Here is a 24,652-nt window from a genome sequence, read left to right as displayed (position 1 = left end):
TTGTGGACAGAATTGTGGGTAATATGTGAAGATGACAAGAGGAGAGGGTCCTGATATGTGACTGTTTCTATCCCAAGCTCTTTGCAGGCAGCAAGCATGGGTTGCCAGGAAACCTTGGTAAAAGGGCAGCCTTATCGCCATTTTGCTTATGTGATGGCACACCACCCTGCAATGCAACCCCAGTTGTGTGTGCTGAGCTGTCCCAGAGGACACACTCTGGGAGTCATGGATTGCCTGAACCACAAAGTCAATGGGGAAGGAATCAGAACTTAGCACTTAGAGAAGGCAGCACTGGCCAAGAACAAGGGTGTGTGTCAGGGAATCTCAGAGCCTTTCAGGGCTGACAGGATGAGTCAAGAGACTGGACCATGGACACCTCAATTTGAGAGGTTAATTAGAGATTGGAGGGTAACAAGAAAACTTTCAGTACAAAGAGGGTGTGCACCGTATCTCCTTGATCTCAGGGTTTTTTCCTCGATTGTAACCTCATAGGGCACTTACTGCTTAACTCAGGTCCAGAACATGTCCACCCAGTGCTCATCTAAACTCTCCACACCCCCCAGAATCAAATCCTAGTCACTAAACCCCACATCCCCAGCCTGTCTAACTGCTCTTAACCATGGGCCCGGACAAGAGCCCAGGTAGGGGGTGTTTGAGTGCCTCAGCCCTTCTCCACCTTCCTCCCAGCTTAAATATACCCTGCACATGCAGGGCAGCCCACAGCATGCTAAACAAATCAAACCATTTATTTTTCTCTTTGTTTTATTTTACAATGAAGTTGGTTTGACATTCATTGTAAAGGAACAATTTTAGACATGAATATAATTTTCCACCTGTGCTCCATATAAAAATTTTAGTCATTATTTGGTGAGGAGAGGGAACAGTGCTTGTTGAGTGATCCTCAGAAGAGTCCAAAGTTTCCTAATATCAGTCCCCTTGGCCACAAAAATGAATCCTTCCCCAGCTTCTTGGACAAGACACAATCCTGCACTGAAATACACAAAGTGACTTAATATCCTCCGTCCCTATATCATATTGCATACAAATACATTTTGATGGACTTGTGAATCTTTTTTTACCCCACATTCTTTTTCTGTCCTTATTAGCATTAAGAAATAGGCCAACTCTAGTAACACATTTAGTATTCCTGAGTCTTAATGTGCTATCTCCTCTATAGAGGCGGAAATACACAGATTCATGCCCCTGGGAAGCAGGCTTGGGGGTGTCTACTCAAACCAACCACACAACACATGGCCTGCATGTGCTGAGGACCATGGAAGCTCCAATGTCTACATCCTTTAGGTAAGGAAAGCACAAGAATGCTCGGGGAGGGTGTTGACTCACATATCAATTATAGAAAATTAGCTGATATTCCAGAAACCAAAAAGGTAGAAGAGCAACTTTCCATGAGGAAAGTGTTAGGAGATACAGGTAATATGCTGATGGCCATCCACTGATGGCCACCCACAATGGAGCCAGGGCTTGTGAGAAGGCATAAGGAAAGACCAATGGGGGCTTGTCACTAAACAGGAAGACCATGACATTTCTCTTTTCCCAGGAGCAGGCTGAAAGAATATAGACTGAAGCAGGAGGGCAGAACTAGGTCAGTCACCTGTGGATCCACCGAGACTGCAGCCATCCATATTCCTCCACCTTCAACATTCCACCATCCCTGAAGCAGCAATGTTGGGCATATACAATATTGCAGAACTGAGAGCATTTTAAATCAAAACTAACTTTATATAAAATTTCTGTAAAACTCCCAAAACTACCACTCCTCATCCCCTACCAAGGGTATCATAGTCATATTGGAAAGCCTTTGAAGGCCCTCAATGTCCTTCCCACAGTCTCTAGAAATGCCAAGGAATAACAGTAGAACCGGGAAGCAGCATGTAGAGTCATTTGGTTAAAGCAAGAGGAAATCTACTGTGGGGGTCCACAATGGAAGGTCTGTTATGTGGAGAGTTTGGCCCCCTGCTCCCTACTCTCTGCATCGGGGCTTCTTCTTTCTAGGATCCAAAAGTTGATCACACCTTCTTTTTTGCGAGTGAGAGGATTGACTGGCACCCAGCACCAACATTTGCCTCCCAGAAGCCCCAAAGGCAGCTATGAAGTGGGATTTTCTTTCAGCAGAAGATGGACCTTCAGCTAATGCTGTGTTTGGAGACTTGGCATCAGGATGAGGAGTTTGATTGTGACCTCTTTTCAGAGATGATACAGACAGGGATTCTCCATGTGCTCTCTTGATTCCAGAGGTGTGATGGCCTGAGTGAGTGAGGGGACTCTTGACAAGTCTCCATGGATGCAGTTGATGTGGCGGTTTCAAGAAGAATGCAAGGCTGGGGAGCTCCTCATCCCCCTCTTCATTGGACACATCTGCAGGCTTGGATTTGGTACTTCTAGGAAAGGTTTCTTGCAGAGCCAACTCATCTCTTCTTCCAAATCTAAGGGAAGAGTGTCTTTGGTGTTGGTGATGATAAGAGGTTTGTTTCTTCCTGATTTGTGGATCGTCTTGTCTCCTTGGAGAGACAGCAATGTCTTTATGGAGGTCCAGGCTGTTGTCTGCTCTGCCATCCCAATGTAGGGCATCAGTACGGACTTGAATCCCTGGCAGTTGGCCATGGTCAGCTTTACTCTCTGCACCATTGCTGGACTTGCATGTGGAAGGAACTGTGTCCAACTCAGGTATATCATACTTTGCAGGTGCTTCCATACCCTCTACATCTTTCAAGGACAGCAGACACTTCTCAACTAGCTGTTGTCAAGGAAATAGACAATTAATGACTGCAGATGTTTCTCACATGAGGTGGCTGAATGTGTGGTGAAGATGACTGCACTCGGGCAGAAGGCAGGTAGGTTTTGTAGACATATATTATAGTTTATTCTACCCATCTTCCTATGCAGGATTCCCAAACTTTCAGTCCTAACCACACCCAGCCCGTACCTCTCCATAATTTCCTCCCTACTGGTTCTCCATTTGCCCCCACACCTTCCGCTATTTTTCTGGAGAAGCCATGCCACCCAAGACAAAGTAGGTTAGACAAGGCCATGTAGATTACATGTTGTGAGGCCTTCCCACCCTTGGTTTACCTGGGTGGGCATGAGTCCTTCCTCTTGCTGCAGCTCTTCTGTTAGGGACAAGAAGTCTACATGTGCTCCTGGGGAAAGCAATTCTGCTACGAATCAAGGGAGAATGATAGCCTCCACCAGGGAACAGTAATAAAAGGGGACTGAGTACCCTTGAGAAAGAGCCACCTGTCGGTTTTGGAAGCAGGAGAGAAAGCATTGACACTGCACCTCAATCTGCAATCTGTGGATGTTTGGGATCATGACCTCCACCATCTACACATATAGACACTCACACATGCACACACACACACAAAGACTCAAAAACACATACATGTACCCACTGCACACTGCTCAGGAGATAAGGAATAGACCCAAGTTTCAACAGACTGGGAAAGAAGCACAGACCTGAACATGCTGACAGTGCTAAAACTAAGGACTCTGCTAGACACCTCACCTAAAATCCACCCACCTTGGTGATGAAGTCTTCCTCTGCACACAGCTGGTGGATGTAGTTGAAGAGATCTGGGTCTGCATAGATTCCATCCCATTCCTGCTGTCCATGTTCTTCCTCTCCCCATTTTCCATCTTGCCCCTCAGAGGCTGAGTGCAAAGACCCCACCAGCCCACCCATGAGGTCAGTGTACTCTTTTACGGCTTTGGATGAGATCTCCTTGGGGGCCTTTGTCTTCAGAGCCCGCTGCTGTCTGCGTTGCCTCTGGTTGGAAGCCTTGGCCTTGGGCCCTGACTTTTTTGGATTGGACACTAAAGGTAGGGACAGAGGTCAAGAAGTAAAAGTGGAATGAATCTCCAGCTTTTACTTTCCAACCATATATTGGTTAGAGTAATATTTGAGGGATAGGAAATGCTTCCACTTGGTTCAGGCTAATCTGAAACTACATGAACATTTATAGGATAAAATTTAAAAGATGAATGATCTTAGAGAAAGTTTCTCTTTAAGAAAAAGAGGAACTTGTGATATTGAAAGCTATCCCTTCATCCATCCCCTCATCACAGGAATATTATATAAATGTGTCCCTTTTGGCAGTGAAGATGGGAGTGCCGTTAGGACAGCTGACAAAATTGACCTAGCCCATGACAAAGGGTAACTGAGAAACTGGGTTCTCGATGGGTTTCCCTTTGGAAATACAGAAGGCAAATCTTGAAAGGCATGTAGCTCATGAGTCCTATTGCCTTCTCTCAGTCCCCTTTGCACCTAGTCTTCTGTTGGAATGTGATGAACCATACCTGGCTTCTGGCCTTCCATAGTGCCTGGGGGCACCTGTGGATGAAGATTTGGAGGGGCTGGAGGTGGAGGGCACTGGAAACCATTCCTCTCCTCCAGCATCTGAATCTGCCTTTCTTCTTCAATTTCAAACTCCTTGAACCTAGCATGGGAGGAAGACACAAGCAATGTTGGCAAGATGGCCTGGCCCACTGTGATGCCTATAAAAAGAGATCATCACCAACAATAGGGGAAACTAAGTGTCTTGGGAGGATATCAAGGTCTTGGGTAAGTGCTTTCCCAAGAGGGGTTTTACTCCTGGCAGTACAACCACAGTTTGGGGGTACTTCATGAGGCCCCCACATCATCCATTCACCTATAACAAAACTCATCATCACTTAACGGGAATGTGAAAGAAATGAATCAGTTTGGTACTTGGCAGATTTTCAAAACTGAGTCTACAAGTTGTAATTGTTTGACTATACACTCTTTTAACTAGGATCTAGTGGGCTTCAACAATCTTGATATAGGTTGTTGAATTAAATTAGTCAGTGTGATACATGACAGGATCACAAAGGTGGCCATCATCCCCAAGTCAAGGATGTCATAGCAAAAACTATACTGATGAGCTGACAGTAATCACATGCTGGGACTTGAGATGCTAATATAAATAAAGTAGGGATCAGTGCCCAGATCTAAGAATCCTAGAGCCTTGGAGCAGTAAACTGAATGAAGACATGGGGTGAGAAATGCTTGGAAAGAAAGAAATGCTTGGAAAGACACATTATGGAGGGGACTCAATTTCCAATGCTGTACTTTTTATTTTATTTTTTGTCATTGCTTTGTGTTTTAGCCAAGAGTCTAACATGCAGTTGAACAGATTGTTCACAGGGTATCTGAGATCCTGGCTTCCCCTAACCAACCTCATCAAATTCTAACTCATCTGGAATGACAGGGAGCCATTTGGACATTATCTCATGAGGAGAGGTGGGCCCAAAGTTCTATGCCAATAGGCTCCAGCTGCCCAGACACCCAGACAGGCAGAAACATGCCTTCTAAAGCATGTTACCCCTGCAAAGTACCTACAACCTAGAGGCTTAACACCATCAGGATCTGTAGGAATTACCCTCAACCCCATCCTAAGACCTTCAATTTTGTGATATCTGCAGACCCAGTATCAGAGAAGGGTTGAGCATCCTATGAAAAAAAGGTGAAAAACCGTCCAGTACTAAAGGTGAAAGTGACTGCACAGAGGAGTTGGTCCTTCCATATCCAGGGAATAGTGACCTAGTTGACACCCCTTCTCTAAGTATCCCTTCTATTGACCAGCAACAAAGCTAGTCCCCTGCCTGGCTTCATCCTCCCCAGTCACACCCAGCCACAAAACCTCGCAAATTAACAAGGATCCCTGGACTCACTTTGCTGCCATCTCGTAGTAGATCATCCAATTGAAGTTGCTTGTGTGCCACCACTCCTGCACGGCCCTCTGCAGTCCCTCGTTCAGGGTCATGGTAGGCTTCCGACGGGCCAGTGATCAAAGCACTGGGCTAAAATTCCCCGTGTCAGTAATATTCTACATGCACCTTCTCCTACCCCTTCCTGATACTACCCAGCCAACATCACCTGAGCCCCATCACATCTATCCACCATCTGTCCCTTCATGATCTCCTTTCTATGTGTACCCTGTGATTTTAAGTGCATCTGCCTTGTACGATCCCTGACTGACTATTGAATATCAATATAAGGATTCATTTCTGAAAGTCCAGCTCAGTTAAATGATTGTTTTGGAATCTCTGACTTCCCTCTGTATCTTCAATGGCACTATGTAGTGAATGAACTGGGAGAGCACTTTACAAGGAGATCCCGGGCCTATTCTCAGGGGTCCGAAGCTAAGTAAACAACTTCCCAGGTGACTATTAGGTGACTAGTGCTTTGGAAAACAGAGCATCAGAATATGAAGAGGAGTTAATATGCAAAGCCAAGGGTTGTTAAAGCCCATGCCCATGGACAGCCATGAGCTGCCTCAAGATACAGAACATCATGCTGCTGCCTGCATTGGAGAGTTTGTCCAAGAGTGTTCAAGAATGTGGGAGAATCATTAAGACTCTTAAGCTGGAAATTTGGGGGACTTCCTTGAATTCTTCCCTGGGGCAGGAGATATTTTGGGGATGTCAAAAATTGAAAAGCATTGTGTAAATAAAAAATAAGTGTCTTGTTATTTGATATAGTCTCTACTGCAGTTGACACATAATTTTACTGGGGGCAGGGCAGAGCAGAGACAGATGGCAGTTCAGGGTGTGAAAAGAGGAAAATATTATCACTATGGTTTCTATCTCACAGTCACAACAGCCCATGGTCTTGGGTCAAATTGCTAATCATTCATTCACACTCTTTAGTTAGGGTAATTTCGCCTTTTGTGAGCTCTTTTGCTCTCCTTGTCCTTTCAAAATCTTAAAATGATAATATAACAATTAAAAAAACAAAGAATTACAATAAAAAGGAAAAAGACTAGTTATCATGTAATGTAGGAAAGCATGAGAAATTGTGCCTATGAAGTACTTTGTCTATTAGATCAGGTAAGCATCTCAGCAATACTCTGAAATAAATGGAATAAACCCTTACAGGTAAGGTTACCAAGTGAGGTAACCTCTCCAGGGTTACAAATCGAATTGGAGCCAAGTACTTCACAACTCTACAGTTTTTACCACCTCCCAGTTCTAACTGGAATTCTCCAGAACAATGTGTATGGGGGCAAAACTAGAGTTATTTGCCTGATCTCTGTGGATTTTGCTTTCTATGGACAACACATGCTCAAATCTTCTGCTGGAAGGTAGAGTACAAGGGGAAGAGTGTGGTGTCTGTAGTCACACCTCAATTCAAATCATGGCTCCTCACTCGATCACAGGACACCTCTCTGATTGTTAATTTTTATGTCAATGGTTACTAGGATAATGATACCAAAGTAGAGAATGGGTGGGCCCCCAATAGAGGGAGGTATCAATTGAGATAAGACACCTGAAACTCAGTCATAAACCAGAAATAGATCTTCTCTCCTCATGACCTACTGTCAAGAAATTCTGGAGACATTAACCTGGGGTATCCATCCCCTAGCCCTCTGTACCTGAATGGTGCAAAACAGTCAAATGTGTCTCCAAGAGGAAGCCACTCACATGAGAAAGCAGGAAAGAGCTTCAGCATCAGGACTTAGGCAAATGTGCCTCCGGGCCAGGGACTTGAAGCACTGCCAGCATCGGAAGTCCTGGTAAACACTCTTGGGCTTACAGGAGTCATCCTTGGACTGGGTGGAGGGAGGACCTCTCTCCATGGAGGCCCCCTGTGGCCTGAAGAAAGCATTCCCTGGAGGAATCCTGGGGGCCAACTGGGCAGCTGGTGGTGGAGCCTAAGGAGGAAGGCCTGGGGTCCAACCTCCCTCAGCGGACTGGGTGCACCCCACAGCTGAGGCTGGGATCAAGGGCTCCAGAGCAGAGGCCCTCAAGATCCCAGGAGGGGCATGCTGAGCAGCCCCACAGAGGATCCTTGGGTCACTTGAAATGTGGGGCATCTGAGGAAGGACAAAAGGCTGAGTAGGAGGGGGCTCTGCTAGTCCCCCTAGTTTTCTGATTTGAAGAACGATCTTCTCATCTCCAGTTCCACTGGGGACAAGGCCCCCCTTTACTGTCACCAACTGTGGCCTGGGGAATGCAGGGAGTGGCAGAGAGCAGCCAGGAAGGAAAGATGGGGGTAGGTGCTGCCCCCAGGGAGGTGGGGGCAGTGGGCCAGGAATGGGTGAAGGGATTGGCAGGGCAGTACCAGGATACAGGGAGGCTCCAGAGTTCATGGTCTTGTCTGGTCCCAGCACTGGAGATGCTGTAGAGACAAGGAAATGGGTGGATTTAGAGTCCACAAAGGCAACACTCTTGAGGCTCTCAGGAACTGTCCTTTACTCATTAGGAAATTGAGAAGTTATTGAAAATTTCTTCACCTACGCAGCTCTGGATCTACCCAGGCATAACTAAGATAGTTTTCTCTTCATCCAAACTTAATAGTTACTCTGTTCTTAGCTCCCAAAAGGACATCAACCAGACCTTCCCAGTTCTGCTTACAGGAATAAGAAGAATAAAATATCAACTGAAGGCAAAACCAGAGAATAGCATCAGAAGCACCAATATCAGAATCTAAACTGTCACTGATAAATCACTGAAACTGGAACAATAGTTATGAGTTTAACATGCTTGAGATGGCACAGGACTGGAAAATTGCAGGTACTCTCCTCACAAGACCCCTGGAAGGTCTAAATTCATCACTTGTTTCTTGTTTTGGACTTGCTTTTCTTTCCGTCTCTCCCCTGTTTTTTTCCCTATAATAATTCAAGTTCCCATTCTCACTTTGAACGGGTTCTGGGAAGATTCTCCCAGTTCTTTGCTTGTGCATTTGCAATAAATCACCTCACTGAGAGACATGTTTCTCCTTTGTGGTGCTGGGACAGGCATGCCGTTCTGTTGGAATGGCCATGCATACGTCAAGAGAATCAGAGCTATGAATTTCAAAAAGTGAGCAGGCACGTAGGTGGAGGAAATTCAGAATAGCACCTGTCCCTCTAGTGATTTTAGGTTCTAGAACTCCAGATCAGGGTTTTCCCATAAGAGAACTTGCTCCCACTCAGTGAGGATCCCAGACCTCTGAGTGCTAAGGAGAAGGAAGCACGTGCTATCCGGACAGCCCCTCTCTGAGGAAATCACTACCAGAAATTCAGCCAGACTCAATATTTGGTGAAGGCATTTGGTCGGCCTCTTTTTTTTTTTTTAAGATTTATTTATTTTATTTAATCCCCCTCCCCCCTCCCCGGTTGTCTGTTCTCGGTGTCTATTTACTGAGTCTTGTTTCTTTGTCCGTTTCTGTTGTTGTCAGTGGCACGGGAAGTGTGAGCGGTGCCATTCCTGGGCAGAGTGCACTCTCTTTGGCGCTGGCTGGCTCTCCTTATGGGCGCACTCCTTGCATGTAGGGCTCCCCTACGCGGGGGACACCCCTGCATGGCAGGGCACTCCTGGTGCGCATCAGGACTGCCCATAGGCCAGCTCCACACAGGTCAAGGAGGTCCGGGATTTGAACCATGGACCTCCCATGTGGTAGACGGACGCCCTAACCACTGGGCCAAGTCTGTTTCCCATCAGTCAGCCTCTTGACCAAAGAGCTGGTGTCAAGGAATTCTTTGGAAGAAATACCCCTCAGCAAGCTCAGGAGCAGATAAGGGATGTTCTTTTGGGTAAGTTCTAGGCAGCACAAGGGCGTTATGAAGGTCGTAAATTCTTAACGGTATGTTCTGCATCATCTCTTCAGACTGTTACCAATACTACTATTACTTCTAGTACTAATAGCGGTAGAGTAACATATACCTAATTGTATCTCTTCTCCTTCCCCTCTTCAGAAAGAAACCACCCTTCATTGAGTGTTTTACTGAAAACAAATAGCAGCCACTATCTATTCCATGACCATGCAGTATTCATGGACTATGAGCAACATCTTCACCTCAACTTTAAAATGAAGAGCTGAGGGTTCACCGTGAGGAATTATAGAAGATGAATTGGCTGAACACCTGAGTTTACACAGTTTAAGAAAAAGTTATAAAGTCCAAGTAAACCCAATCTCTAAAACAGGCTGAAGTTACCACAAATGCCCTGGAAATATTGAATCAAAGGAATCATTTGCCAGGAGTGAAAGCAAAAGGCCTCTGGGCTGGGACCGTTAGAGTAACTTCCAGGCTGCCTCACAGACAGGCTATTTCACTGCTGACTTGGCCATGATGAACTCTACTGAAAAGTTTTTTTACGTTAGACCATTGATTCTAACTGCACCCATAGGATCTCATTTACTCCAGGTCATATTCTTCGAGTAAAACCACAAGTTCCCAGGTGCCTGAAGTAATGACAAAGGGTGGAGACAAGCCTCTCTAACTACCACACAACATAAACCTGCTACCATTTAATACACTTGTTATGTGACTTTTTTCTAGAGAGAAACTCTTCATTCATCCAAACTTTCTCATACCTATTGTAGCCCTCTCACATATCTAGATGTACCTCTAAGGAGACCCCTTCCTCAACTCTAAGTCTTGGCTTTCCAACCTACCCCACCAATTTCCAGGGGAGAAGTTCTTGGTGGAGTCCAGTGATTTCTCCTTCCTCGAGATTCATCTCAAATCTTGTTCCAAGAAGATGGGTCAACTGTGAATTTCTATGGATTTGAAGGATATCAGGGACCCTGATAACACAACACCTTATCCTAAGTGCTTGCCTTTTGAAGTCACCTCGGTACACTTGGACACTGACCACCGCTTCCTGACAACCTCTAGCAAAGATTCAATTCTACACCCTGAGAGTGAACTGCTGCCAACAGATTCCCAGGAATCCACGGAAAGGGTGGAGAAGTTTGAATCTCAACAGGACTAGAACGGAGCACTCAGACATTCTACAGGGGGGAGAGGCAGAGGGCAGTTGGGCTTGAAGTGGGGGAGGGTAGAACTTCATCCAGGACTTTGACAGGGGAAATTGCAGGTGGTCCCTTCAAAGTATAATGGGACAGCAAAATTATTAGGGACTTTGTTAGAGCAATTTATTGATTCTTCCTAATTCATAGCACAAAGACTTCTTCCTAGGTTCTATACTTAAATTATTTATAAATAAACATTGGTTTGTGCTGGAAAGTCCCTCCACATCAAAGAACTCCAGGCTTGTAGGCTTACAGGAAAAATCGATGCTTTTTTCTCATTAATTGGTTGTTAAGTATTTTAAATTTACATTTCAATGATTTGATTGCTTTTGACAGGTGAGCATTGCATGGTGCGAAAGTCAAATTTGGCACAATGGAAAATGTATTGAGAAGTCTTCACCCACCCACTTCCCCTGGCACCCAGTCCACACCAGCAGAGGACACTAATGTTTTTGCTCCTTTTGCATCTTTTCAGGAAAATATCATGCAACTAAAAGCATACACAATGTAAATTCGTTATAAACATTTTATGTTTATTTCTGATTATAAACAGTTTATACAAGAGTATAACTGAGTATATGTTATCTAGTGTCAATTTTACTGCAATTACTGTCTTTTGGCTGGTAGCTTGTTTTCAACTCTTCTTTCCTTAACATATGCTACAAGGAGAAGTTCTTCAATTAATAAAGCCTTTAAAATGTCCCTAAGAATAATGTTCCCAGTTTTAGCAAATAAAAAATAAACCCCAGTAAATTTTGAAATTCAGTAAGCAATGAATTATATTCTAGCATAAGTATGTCTAAAATTGTATATGACATATATGCTAATACACATTGTTTTTATGAGATTTAAGTTTAAGTTAGGTGTCCTCATTTCATCTGGCAATGCTACATAAGTTGTGTAACCCATTACGTTTTTAATGGTTACCCCATAAAGAAAAAGAAAGCCTTTGCCATTCATGACATGGCTCTCCTGAAAACTAGCAGAAGGGAGAGCCCCTATGCCCACCTCTGCAGGACTTGCTGCAGGAACACCATATTTTCTGATCCCTAAAAAGGGCAGCATGAAAACAACTGTGACAGTTTGAAGCTATCTGGGGATCTCAGAACAGGTCATGTGCATGCAGGTAATCCCTTCCTGTGCATTGGAGGTGGCAACTCTATTAAATTACTCCTGTTCAGGTCCTTTAATTAGATAGCAAGAGACAGGGTGGGCCTTAATCCTCCTATTTGAGTCCTTTTTAAATGGTGGAATAAAAGCAGTGGAAGTGCAGAAAAAAGTTGCAGCATCAGACAAGCCCCAAGAACCTGGATGAGAGAGGTCCCAGTGGCTGGAGGGTGAGATCAGCAGTGCACACACAACTACCAAAAGAGGACCCTGAGAAGTCCGAGGAGAGGGAGGAAATATGCCATTGACCTGACTGCCCACATGTGCTAGAAAGAGAGCCTGGAGGAGATGCCAGTTACTCGAATTGGCAGAGATGTCACTGTGTCTTGTCATGTATCAGGCGTCCAGGATCACCAGCAGCCACACTTCAGGAAGACAACATCTCAGGTGATGCCTTGATTTGGACATTTTCACAGCTTCTGAAGTAAGCTTTTAGCCTGACACCTTCCCGTAAGAAAAAGCAACCCATTACTGGTAGAGTGCTCCCACCAGTTTTCAGAGAACTAAAAAATACACTTCCACTACAAATGATATCTCTAACGGCATTGCCCCCGAACAGATGGATTCAGGGAAGTACACACTCAGCACAGCTGGCAGCATGGGTTCTCCTGCTACTCTGGCTCCCACGGTGACCACAGGATTTCTAGTCCCGCCGAGTTATTACCTCTGAGGAGGCAGTGAGGATTGACCCATTCCAAAGCGGTGAGCCTGGAAAACATTTACAACCTTGAGCTCTCTACATGAGGGATGAATGGCTTAATACTAATAATAAGTCTAGCATTGAATTTCTTCTCAGGACTCCCTTTAGCACTCTCAGGCTAAGTTCCAGGCAGGCCCTAGGAATCCATTCTGATTGGATGGGCTGAGAAATTCTAGCTTAAATTTTTTTTTAAGATTTATTTATTTATTTAATTCCCCCCTCCCCCCCCCGGTTGTCTGTTCTCTGTGTCTATTTGCTGTGTCTTGTTTCTTTGTCCGCTTCTGCTGTCAGTGGCCCAGGAAGTGTGGGCGGCACCATTCCTGGGCAGGCTGCACTTTCTTTCACGCTGGGCAGTTCTCCTTATGGGTGCACTCCTTGCGCGTGGGGCTCCCCTACGCGGGGGACACCCCTGTGTGGCAGGGCACTCCTTGCGCACATCAGCACTGCGCATGGGCCAGCTCCACATGGGTCAAGGAGGCCCGGGGTTTGAACAGCGGACCTCCCATGTGGTAGACGGACACCCTAATTACTGGGCCAAGTCCATTTCCCTAGCTTAAGTATTTTGAGCACCTGGCTTGGAGACTGTGGTGGAATAAAAAGGTATTCAATATGAAATAGGGCTAAAATTCTTGGAATGACTTTCAGAAGCATGAGGACTTGGCAGGTACCTCAGAAGTGAGGAGCACTTTCTCATGAAGTCAGAACTCCAGAGGTAAAAGTCCATTCCCAGGCAGAGATAGTATCCAGGTAATACCTTTGTTGGCATGAACTTTTATTAGCCAAAGGGCAAGAACTGCCCCACCTTCCTATACCATGAATATGTGGGAGGCTCAGACCAATTCCCTAGCTCTCTTCTCGGCTTCATGAGTACCTAAGCTGTTACTGCCCATGGTAGGGACAGTGACTGGTAAGGGATTCTGCAAAATCCAAGCCGTTACCTGGGATACAGGCTGGGGCAGTCCACTGGTGAGGCACCTTGTGACGTTGATGACAGGGAATGCCCAGCAGGGATCTGGCCATAAGGAGATCCACCAGTTTACCCTTAGGAATCTTCCTATAACTTGGAAAACTTCTCTGTTCAACTCTCAGCTCTCACTGATGATCCATTAACTTTACCGCTGCACATGTGATCACCTCTCTGTGTCTAATTGGCTGCTCTGATACTGAGCAATTGTTATTTGCAATGTGATGACTAAGGAGACTATGAAACCTCCCCCCTCATAAATGATCTCAGTCCAATATCCCAAAGATACATTCCTCTGCCAGCCACCCCTGTTTTTGGAGGATGCCACCCTCATGCAGATGTTCAGCTCAAACTCTCAATGGTAACCTCCTATCTCCTATTGTTCTTGCACCCAGTCATCAAGACTCATGTCCTGGATCTGACCTTGTCACTGTGTCTCCATCTACATGGTTCCTGCTAGGGTCTCGCCCTCACAATGCTCAGCGTAAAGTCGTGGTCAGAGTCCCAAACAACCTGTCTCTGTTTTACCTTTTCCTCTACATTGCAGTCACTGTCATTGTGAATTAAAACTCTTTCCTCTACCATAGTGACAGTGTCCTCAGTCCTCTGACCCATGTCAATTTTAGCCCCCTCACCCTGCATGTGACTCAGTGTGTTCCAGCTCCTCTGGACCCTGGCTGGTCCTCACAACCCTCATGCTCACCACACCTACCGAGTGCTCTCACCTGCTCTGGCCCCTAATCCTTCAGCGCTTGTGCCAGGAACCCGCACTGCTCAGATAGAGCTTGCCTCATGCCTATTTCCATGGGCCCCCTTTTTTGTCCCAAAATCTATACTCCTACTTTCCCTGCTTATGCTTCTCCATCACCCTTCACATCTCCTTACATGCCATGGATTCTCTTTAGTTTCCTTTAAAATTTTCCATTCCTAAATTATCAGCTCCACAGTGGCAGTGACTTTATTAACTTCACTGATCTAACCCCACAACCTAGCCCAGTTTTCTTTCTCTATTTTGGGGAGAAGCCATGGTGCTGTATTGGTTCATTTATGTTATGTGGATGCCTCAAATGCTCAGAAGGTCACTTGCTGCTTTCCTCTGTAGTCATTAGAAACCTCTAGTTTTTCCTCACAGTCTCATAGCATCATTATATGTGACTAGAATTATTATCTTAAGGATGCCAACTGCTTCCCTGGGAAAGGAGCTCCTTGCTGTACCCTCAGCTTTCCTTTGAGTGTGGGTTAGGGAGTGTAGATTTTCTGATGTTGTCCATGAGGGATTTCTTCTTGCTCAGAGAACCCACACTGCATCACTCTTGAATGGGAATAAAAATATCTCCATGTTACGAGTGTTGTTGGGGGGGGAGAGGGGGGGGTGGGGGGGTGGGGTTGAATGGGGACCTCACATATATATTTTTAATGTAATATTATTACAAAGTCAATAAAAAATAAAAAAATTAAAAAAAATATCTCCATGTTAAGATACCACTTTTAAATTTTTATTCTTTATTATTTTTAATATTCCATTGAAATATATAATGTTCTTTGTAAGTATGCTCTTTATCTCTCCCCCCCTCCAAGAGAAAACGTCCTCTATTTTTATTTTTTACCTATTACATATTTAGGTAAATTTTTCCTTTAACTATAACTTTATTTTCTTGGGAACAAACATTTGCAAGTTGATATTCCTTTTGTATTTTAAAAATCTCATTAATGAACTGCATGGTTTAATATATTAAATAGATATAATGTAAATGAGAACAAATAAAAGAAAGTTTACATTTATAAAAGCAACAAAAATTTAAATTATAAATATGATAAGGTTAATAAACATACAAATGGGAACTGGGGCGGGGCAAGATGGTGTCTGAGTGGGTGCACCTTATAGTCTCTCCTGAGAAGAAGTGGCTGGGCAGTGTTGGAAATTTTTCAGGACCAAGCTGTTTCAGGGTTTTGCAGGGCAGAAAGTGTCTGGACATTGATTTGGTGGGACGGTGACAGAGAAGATATGTGTAAAAGGTAGAATTTAGGCTCTCTTTCACTGAGATAGGGGCTGCACACAGGACGCTTCCCCCTGGGGTGGGTGGCACAGCAGCAGCGATTCCTGGAGGCTCTGCTGTGCTGGGGAATTCATAAGCCCTGAGCAGGCTATTTGGGGGCTTGCAGGGCAGGAGGTGGACAGAGATGGAGGAGTTTTTTGCGAGACATGGAATTTTGGGTTTCTGACACAGAGATCAGTGCTTCCAGCTAGAGTCCCACCCCCTAGGACTGGCTGCTGAACTGCAGCATCCGTAAATTGTTTGTAATATAGAGGCGCCCCCAGCAGGCTGTTTTGGGGGATTGCAGGGTGGGAGATATCCTGAAGTTGACTTGGTGAGACAGCGACAGAAGAGACTCTTGTGAGAGGGGGAATTTTGGGTTCCTGACACAGAAGTCAGAGTTTGTGGATGTGAACCCCCCCCCATAGGGCTGGCACCCAGTTTCAGGGATCCCTGAAGGCTGTGTTGCACTGTGGTGCTCCCAGGCTCCCTGTTACCTGGATTCGAGGTAGCCAGGTCTGTGTCCCCTAAACCCTGGTGGCCCACACCCCAGAGACTCACACCTCTTGAGTCTGCAATATCACAGACTTCCCATCCCTGAATCCACCATGCCCTGAGGGCCATCTGAGGTCCTTGATTGTCCTAGCCCTTGGCATTTGTGTTTTTTTTTCTTTCCTTTTTCTCTTTCTATTTTTTTTATTGTCTTGGTTACTAATACTGCATTATCTCCTAATCTTTTCTCCCATTGTATCCCCCAAGGTCTTTCTTCATTTATTTAGGGGTTTTTTTTCCTCTTTCTTCTTTTCTTTTTCTTGCTTGTTTCCCTCCCTTTTCTTTGCCCAATACCCTCTTTTTTCCTTCTCTTTTTTTCTTTTCCCTCTTTACCTTATTTTATTTTATCTTAATTACACAATAGGTGCTGCAGGGAACACCTCACATTTGCTGGGTATCCTCATCCTCCATTTCCTCGTTTCTGTGTGAATTGATTTTGGTCACCTATACTATCCCCTTTCCCCCACATCTTGATATCCTCCATTATCTACTGACTCTCCTATATTCCACCTCCGTTTCTTTGGTCCCCAAATGGTCTAACTTTTAATTTCTAATACCTTTGTTTTGTTTTCTGTTTTTTATCCACACTTGATACTATTGTCTTTCTTTTCTCTTTCCCTCTCTCATGAAAACACTGGCTTTTTAATTCATACTATATTCCTCCAATATTCAGTCAACTATCTCATTATAGGTACTCTACTTACTCCTATAACTTTACACAACTTACATGAATCTAATATCCATCCTCCCAGATCTCATATTCTTGCTCTGTTAACATTTATTACCAATACTACTTTACACATTTTCCTTTTTTACACAATTGCCTTTCCCGGCCCTAATATTTTCCTTCAAAGAGTACTCAGTCAGCAACAAGAAATTAGAATAAGAAGAACAAAGTGACAAAGAGAAGATATAACACTTATGCAACAACAACAGCTAATTAATCCCCAAGACTAGACAAAGAAGCTAAGGAACTGATTAAACACATCAAGATAAAATGATGACCAGACAGCAACAAAAAACTACAAACCAAACCAGTAATCAGGAAAACATGGCTGAATCCAATGAACAAACTAAAAACCAGGAAGGGGAGCAGAACTTTGGACAAGTAATTAAAGATCTCAGAACATATATCAGAGACAAACTTAAAGAAGAATAGAAAGAATTTAGCAATATGAAGAAAACACATGGATAGGAAATTGCAGACATACGCAAAGAGATAACATATGATGGGAAAGAACACCACAGTTAAAGAAATAAAAAAAATACACTCGCAGCAAATAGCAGCAGATTAGAAGAGACAGAGGAGAGAATTACTGATCTGGAAGACATTACATCAGAAATCAAACAGATAGTAGAATTGATTGATAAAAACATAGAAAAAATCCAGCTAGGACTTAGGGACCTGAATGACAATGCAAAATGCACAAACATACGTATTATAGGCATCCCAGAAGGAGAAGAGAAGGGAAAGGGGTCAGAAGGGGTGTTGCAGGAAATAATGGCTGAAAACTTCAAAAATCTACTGAGAGAGACAGATGTACATATCCAAGAAGCACAATGCACCCCAAATATCATAAACCCCAACAGGCCCACCACAAGACATATATTTGTCAAATTATCCAATGCTCAAGACAAAGAGAAAATTCTAAAAGCAGCAAGGGAAAAGAAAACCATCACATAAAAGGGAGGCTTCATAAGATTAAGTGCTGACTTCTCATGTGAAATCGTAGAGGCAAGAAGGCAGTAGTATGATACAGTCAAGGTACTAAAAGAAAAATTTCCAACCAAGAATACTCTATCCAGCTAAACTAGCATTCAAAAATGATGGAGAGTTCAAAATATTCACAGATAAACAGAAACTGAAAGAGTATGCCAACAAGAAACCTCCTCTTCAAGAAATTCTAAAGGGAGTTGTGCAGGAAGAAAGTAAAAAACAGGACAGGCAGAGTTGGAGGAGAGTGTAAGAGCAACAAAATAGAAAAAAAGAAAAGAAAAAAAAAACAAAATGTGACAAACACAAGTCCAATCAAAATATGGCTAAAATAAATAATTCTTTGAAAGTAATAACACTGAAAGTCAATGGGTTAAACTCACCTATCAAAAGATTCAGACTGGGACATTGGATAAGGAAATATGACCCATCTATATGCTGTCTACAAGAGACACATCTTAGACCCAGAGATTCATGGAGGCTGAAAGTGAATGGTTGGAAAACAATCTTACAAGCAAACAACCAAAAAAAGGCAGGAGTAGCTATATTAATATCAGACAAAATAGACTTTAAATGCGAAACAATTGTGAGAGATCAAGAAGGGACAATCTGTCAAGAAGAACAAACAATCATTAATATTTATGCTCCTAACAAGGGCACCTCCAAATATGTGAGGCCAACACTGGAAAAACTAAGTGAAAGAATAGATGAATCTACAATTATAGTGGGAGATTTTAATACACCACTATCAACTCTGGACAGAACATCTCAAAAGAGAATCACTAAAGAAACAAAATATTTCAACAGTATATTAGAGGAGCTGGATCTAATAGACATATACAGATCATTACACCTGAATACAGCAGGATATACATTTTTCTCAAGTGCACATGGATCATTCTCCAAGCTAGACCATATGCTAGGCCACAAAGAAAGGCTTAATGAATTCAGAAAGATTGAAATCATACAAAACAATATCTCTGACCACAGTGGAGTGAAGCTGGAAATTTGCAAGGGACAGAAGCCCAGATTTCACACCATGATTTGGAAATTAAACAGCACAGTCTTAGAAAAACAGTGGGTCAAAGAGGAAATCTCAAAAGAAATCAAACTACCTTGAAACAAATGAAATGATACCACAACATACCAAAACTTATGGGATGCAGCAAAAGCAGTACTGAGAGGGAAATTTATAGCTATAAATTCATATATCAAAAAAGAAGAAAGAGCAAAAATTGAAGAACTAACTGCACATTTGAAGGAATTAGAAAAACAACAACAAAGTAACCCAACAGGAAGAAGAAGGAAGGAAATAACAAAGATAAGAGTAGAACTAAATGAAATAGAAAATAAGAAACCACTCAAAAAGATAAACAACAAGAGCTGGTTTTTTGAGAAGATCAACAAAATTGACAAACCCTTAGCGAGACGAACAAAGAAAAAAAGAGAATATGCAAATACACAAAATAAGAAATGAGAAAGGCGATATCACCACTGACCCCACAGAAATAAAGACTATCATAAGAGGATACTTTGAAAAACTATATTCCAACAAAAATGACAATTCAGAGAAAATGGACAAATTCCTAGAAACACATAAGAAGCCAATATTGACAAAAGAAGAAATTGATGATCTCAACAAACCAATCACAAGTAAAGACATAGAATCAGTCATTAAAAACCTCCCAACTAAGAAGAGCCCAGGGCCAGATGGCTTCACAGGTGATTTCTACAAAACATTCCAGAAAGAATTAACACCAATCCTGCTGAAACTCCTCCAAAAAATCGAAACAGAAGGAACATTGCTGAACTCCTTCTATGATGCCAACATTACCCTAGTACCAAAGTCAAACAAAGACTCCACAAGAAAGGAAAATTACAGACCAATTTCTCTAATGAGCCTAGATGCAAAAATACTTAACAAAATACTTGCTAATCATATTCAACAACACATTAAATGAATTATACACCATGACCAAGTGGGATTTATTCCAGGTATGCAAGGATGGTTCAACATAAGAAAATCAATCAATGTAACACACCATAAAAACAGATTGAAGGAAAAAAATCACATGATTATAGCTATAGATGCAGAAAAAGCATTCGACAAAATACGACACACTTTCTTGATAAAAACACACCAAAAGATCGGAATACAAGGAAATTTTTTGAACATGATAAAGAGTATATATGAAAAACCTACAGCCAACATTGTTTACAATGGAGAAATCCTAAAATCCTTCCCTCTAAACTCAGGAACAAGACGAGGATGCCCATTGTCTCCGCTCCTATTTAACATTGTCTTAGAAGTACTTGCTTGAGCACTGAGGCAAGAACCAGATATAAAAGGCATTCAAATTGGAAAGGAAGAAGTAAAATTTCATTATTTGCAGGTGACATGATCCTATACATAGAAAACCCTGAGAGATCTACAGCAACGCTTCTAGAACTCATAAATGAGTTTAGTAAAGTCGCAGGTTATAAGATCACTGCACAAAAATCAGTAGCATTTCTGTACACCAATAATGAGCAAGATCAGGAGGAAATCAAGAAACAAATACCATTCACAATAGTAAATAAAAATTTAACTAAAGGAATAAATTTAACTAAAGAGGTAAAAAACTTATACACTGAGAACTATACAAGACTGTTCAAGAAAATTAAAGAACTAAATAAATGGAAGAAAATTCCTTGTTCATGGATAGGAAGACTGAATATTATCAAGATGTCTATCCTACCAAAACTGATCTACACATTCAATGCAATCCCAATAAAAATCAACACAGCCTTCTTTAAGGAACTAGAAAAACTAACTATGAAATTTATTTGGAAAGGAAAGAGGCCCCAAATAGCCAAAGATATATTGAAAAAGAAAAAGGAAATTGGAGGAATCATACTTCCTGACTTCAAAATATACTATAAAGCTACAGTAGTGAAAACAACATGGTACTGGCATAAGGAGAGACACACAGACCAATGGAATCGAATTGAAAGTTCTGATATAGAACCTCATATATATAGCCATATAATATTCGATAAAGCCACCAAACGCTCTCAACTGGGAGAGAATGGCCTATTCAACAAATGGTGCCTGGAGAACTGGATAGCCATATGTAGAACAATGAAAGAGGATTACCATCTCACAGCTTATACAAAGATCAACTCAAGATAGATCAAAGACCTAAATATAAGAGCCAAGACCATAAAGATCTTGGAAAGCAGTGTAGGGAAACATCTACAGGACCTTGTAATAAGAAATGGCTTCATGAATATCACACCAAAAGCACAAGCAGCAAAAGAACTAATAGATAAATGGGACTTCCTCAAAATTAAAGCCTTCTGCACCTCAAAGGAGTTTGTCAAGAAAGTAAAAAGGGAACCCACACAATGGGAGAAAATATTTGGCAACCATATATCTGATAAGAGACTTATAACTTGCATATATAAAGAACTCATATATCTTGAAAATAAAAAGATAAACAACCCATTTAAAAAATGGGAAAAAGATTTAAACAGACACTTCTCCAAAGAAGAAATACAAATGGCTAAAAAGCACATGAAAAAATGCTCCAAATCCCTAGCTATCAGGGAAATGCAAATCAAAACTACAATGAGATACTATCTTACTCCCATAAGATTGGCAGCTATGAAAAAACAGAAGAATACAAATGCTGGAGAGGATGTGAAGAAAGGGGAACACTCATCCACTGCTGGTGGGAATGCAGAAGGATCCAGCCATTCTGGAGGACAATTTGGCGGTTTCTCAAAAAACTAACCATAGATTTGCCATATGATCCAGCAATACCACTGCTGGGTCCAGCAGAACTGAAAACAAGGACACAAACCGATATATGTACACCAATGTTCATAGCAGCATTGTTCACTATCGCCAAAAGTTGGAATCAACCCAAATGCCCATCAACAGACGAGTGGATCAATAAAATGTGGTATATACACACAATGGAATGCTACTGGGGTATAAGAACAAATACACTACAAACACACGTGATAACATGGATGAATCTTGAGAACCTTATGCTCAGTGAAGCAACCCAGGCATTGAAGGACAAATACTACATGACCTCAATGATATGAAATAAACAAGCTGCCTCAGAGAGCTAGAGACTGGAAAATAGGCTTACAGGAAATCGGGGGGTCGAGGAAGGATGTGAGCTGACGTCTGCAGGGGTGGAATCTATGATGAGCTGGCGGTAAGTTTGAGCACAAAGAAGAGATAAAATGGGGATAAGGGGTTGCCTTTGGATGGGGCTTTGTGGGTTTGAGGGGGGCTGGGGATGGGCAGATGGGTAATATTGCCCACAAAATTGGAGGGAGGGGCAACATACAAGCATAGGAGAGTGTCAGTTGTTGGTTGAGAGTAAAATGCTGAGAAAATCATATCAAAATATAATTAGAAGGGTTACCTGTTTAGGATGCTCAGAGGGGATGGTCCGATGAGGGACAGACTTGTGGGGAATGTCTGAAGGCTCATTTTGCCAGGGTGGGTTGTACCATTGGGTAGAGGCCCAAGAAGTGGGAGTTGGGGTGGCCCCACATCCTGGGGAGGAGTAATGCCACCAAATAGAGAGAATTGTATCTCTCGAGAGAAAGGGTGGTTCCCAGGGCATTAGGGCAGTTGAGCAAGTCAGGCCCTGAACACTGTTGCAAGTATCTCTGGACGTGGCTCCTCGGGAAATGGAGATTGGCTGTCGCTGTGGGCCCCAAGGGGAGGGGAAAATGGATGTTGAATGGATGGAACCAAGGTAAATGTGGGGGCAAGAGAGGAGTTTCGTGAGAGTACACGAGGATGAATATAAAACATGTAATATTACACCAAAACATATAGGGGACGGCAGACTAATAATGTAAACCATAATGTAAAACACAGGATAACTAAAAAATTTAGAAAACTGTATATCCTAAAGTATGGACCACATTGTAAGTACAGATGTCACCTTGTTTGAAAGCCATTGTTTCGGAATCTGTAAATATGATATGAATCAGTCTCAGTAAATATGATATGAATAAGTTAAAAGATTATTGCTGTGGAAGGGAAAAGGTTCTATGGTGGATGTGTGGGAGTACTGTATATTGTATATATGAATTACTGTGGTCTAAGACTCTTGTGAAGAGAAGCTCAATAATTAGGAAAAAAGAAAAGTAAAAGATAGGATGTAGACATTTTTCCAAATCAATATGTACTCTGGATCTAACCTTTAAACTCATCGCTATATTCCATTTTACTAGTAAGGGAACCTGACATTATATTGGGATTCACTTTACAGGAAGTTTTGGATCACAGAGTGGTTCAACAATGGCAGCGGAGGAATACTGGTATGGGATGTTATTGTCAGGCTATATATGGTTGACAGGGAGGTATACAGGGCATATGTCCAGGATGAATGGTAATGTTTAGATATACTCATAGTGGAAACAATTAAAAACAACAGCTGGGGGGGTACTGGGTTCCTGGCCGGGGGAGCACTGTCGTGGTCCCTAGAGGAGCAGCGGCAGTCCCCCAGGTGCAACGGTAAGAACCAGGAAGGAATGAGGGTCCAACAGTGGGCTCCTGATACTAATGACTATGCTTGTGAGCCTATACGCCTGCAATAAGAACAAGGCCTAGAGAAGCATTGTACCTGGGAGTTTCCTCTTGACAGCCTTCATGTTACTCAAATGTGGCCAGTCTCAAAGCCAAACTCAGCATGTAGATGCAGTGCATTCCCCCCAGCATAGGACATGACAAGCGGGGATGAGCCTCCCTGGCACCGAGGGATCACTTCCAAATACCAGCTGAAGATGCAACTAGAAAATGACCTTGAATTAAAGGTTCAATGCGGGATCAGCAGAATATCCCTGTCTACATATAAAAACGTGACTTCAAAATGCTGTTTGCCCTATATGTAAGGGGGAAATGGAAAGGAGAAATGAGTTTATATGGCTATGAGTCTCTAAAAAAGAGTCTGGAGGTTGTCAGAAGGATTGCCCTTATGCACAACTGAGCAGAATATAAGAGACAGATAAAGTAGATACAACCCCAGGTATTGGTTCTTTTGAGGGCTAAAGAGACTCACGGGTTCTATGGTCATGGCAGATGGGGTTCACTGCCATGTCAGATGGCCCTTCTTTGGAGCTGGTGTTTCTGTGTGATGGAACTGGACTCAGATGGGATCTCTTTTCACAAGACTTTCATGCTACTTAACTGGAATTGTAGTTGGTGTCGGGGTTTAAGATATATTTAGGGGATTTGAATCTCTGGACTGACAATATGATAGCCAGGCCCTGAGCCTCAACAGACTTCAGCTCCTACACTCTGATTTATTGGACTTACCCCACTCAGGTAACATGGAGTTAAAAAAGGTCAACCACCACACCATGGAGCCTAGAGTGCCTAAAACTGAAAGCAGGAGGATTGCATCCAGTACCCATGTGGAATCTAAGCCCCCACTTGACATAGTTGTGCAATGGACACAACCAATTCAATGTCCACAGAGAAAATGTGGCATTGGTGTGGGAAGGGTGGCCATGGTGGGAGCTGGGTGCGGGGAATGGGAGGAAGAGATGAGATGGGAGGCGTTTTTGGGACTTGGAGTTGTCCTGGGTGGTGCTTCATGGACAACTATGGACATTGTCGATCCCCCCAGGGCCCACTGGATGGAACATGAGAGAGTCTGGGCTATGATGTGGACCATTGACTATGGGGTGCAGCGATGCCCAGAGATGTACCAACCAGATGCAATGG

At 42.9% G+C, this 24,652-nt stretch overlaps 1 long non-coding RNA gene across 1 annotated transcript; it reads left to right on the top strand.

Annotated features, from left to right (window-relative positions):
• Positions 1–2,420: 2,420 nt before the first annotated feature.
• LOC131277551 (uncharacterized) lies at positions 2,421–11,722 on the top strand. The gene is made up of 2 exons (XR_011648192.1): positions 2,421–2,852; positions 9,717–11,722. It is a non-coding gene; the product is annotated as an uncharacterized lncRNA (long non-coding RNA).
• Positions 11,723–24,652: the final 12,930 nt, after the last annotated feature.

The sequence above is a fragment of the Dasypus novemcinctus genome, unplaced genomic scaffold, assembly GCF_030445035.2.
Source record: "Dasypus novemcinctus isolate mDasNov1 unplaced genomic scaffold, mDasNov1.1.hap2 scaffold_134, whole genome shotgun sequence".
Taxonomy (NCBI): Eukaryota; Metazoa; Chordata; class Mammalia; order Cingulata; family Dasypodidae; genus Dasypus; species Dasypus novemcinctus.
The sequence above is the reverse complement of the archived record's forward strand: the minus strand, read 5'-3'. Positions and strand labels throughout refer to the sequence as shown.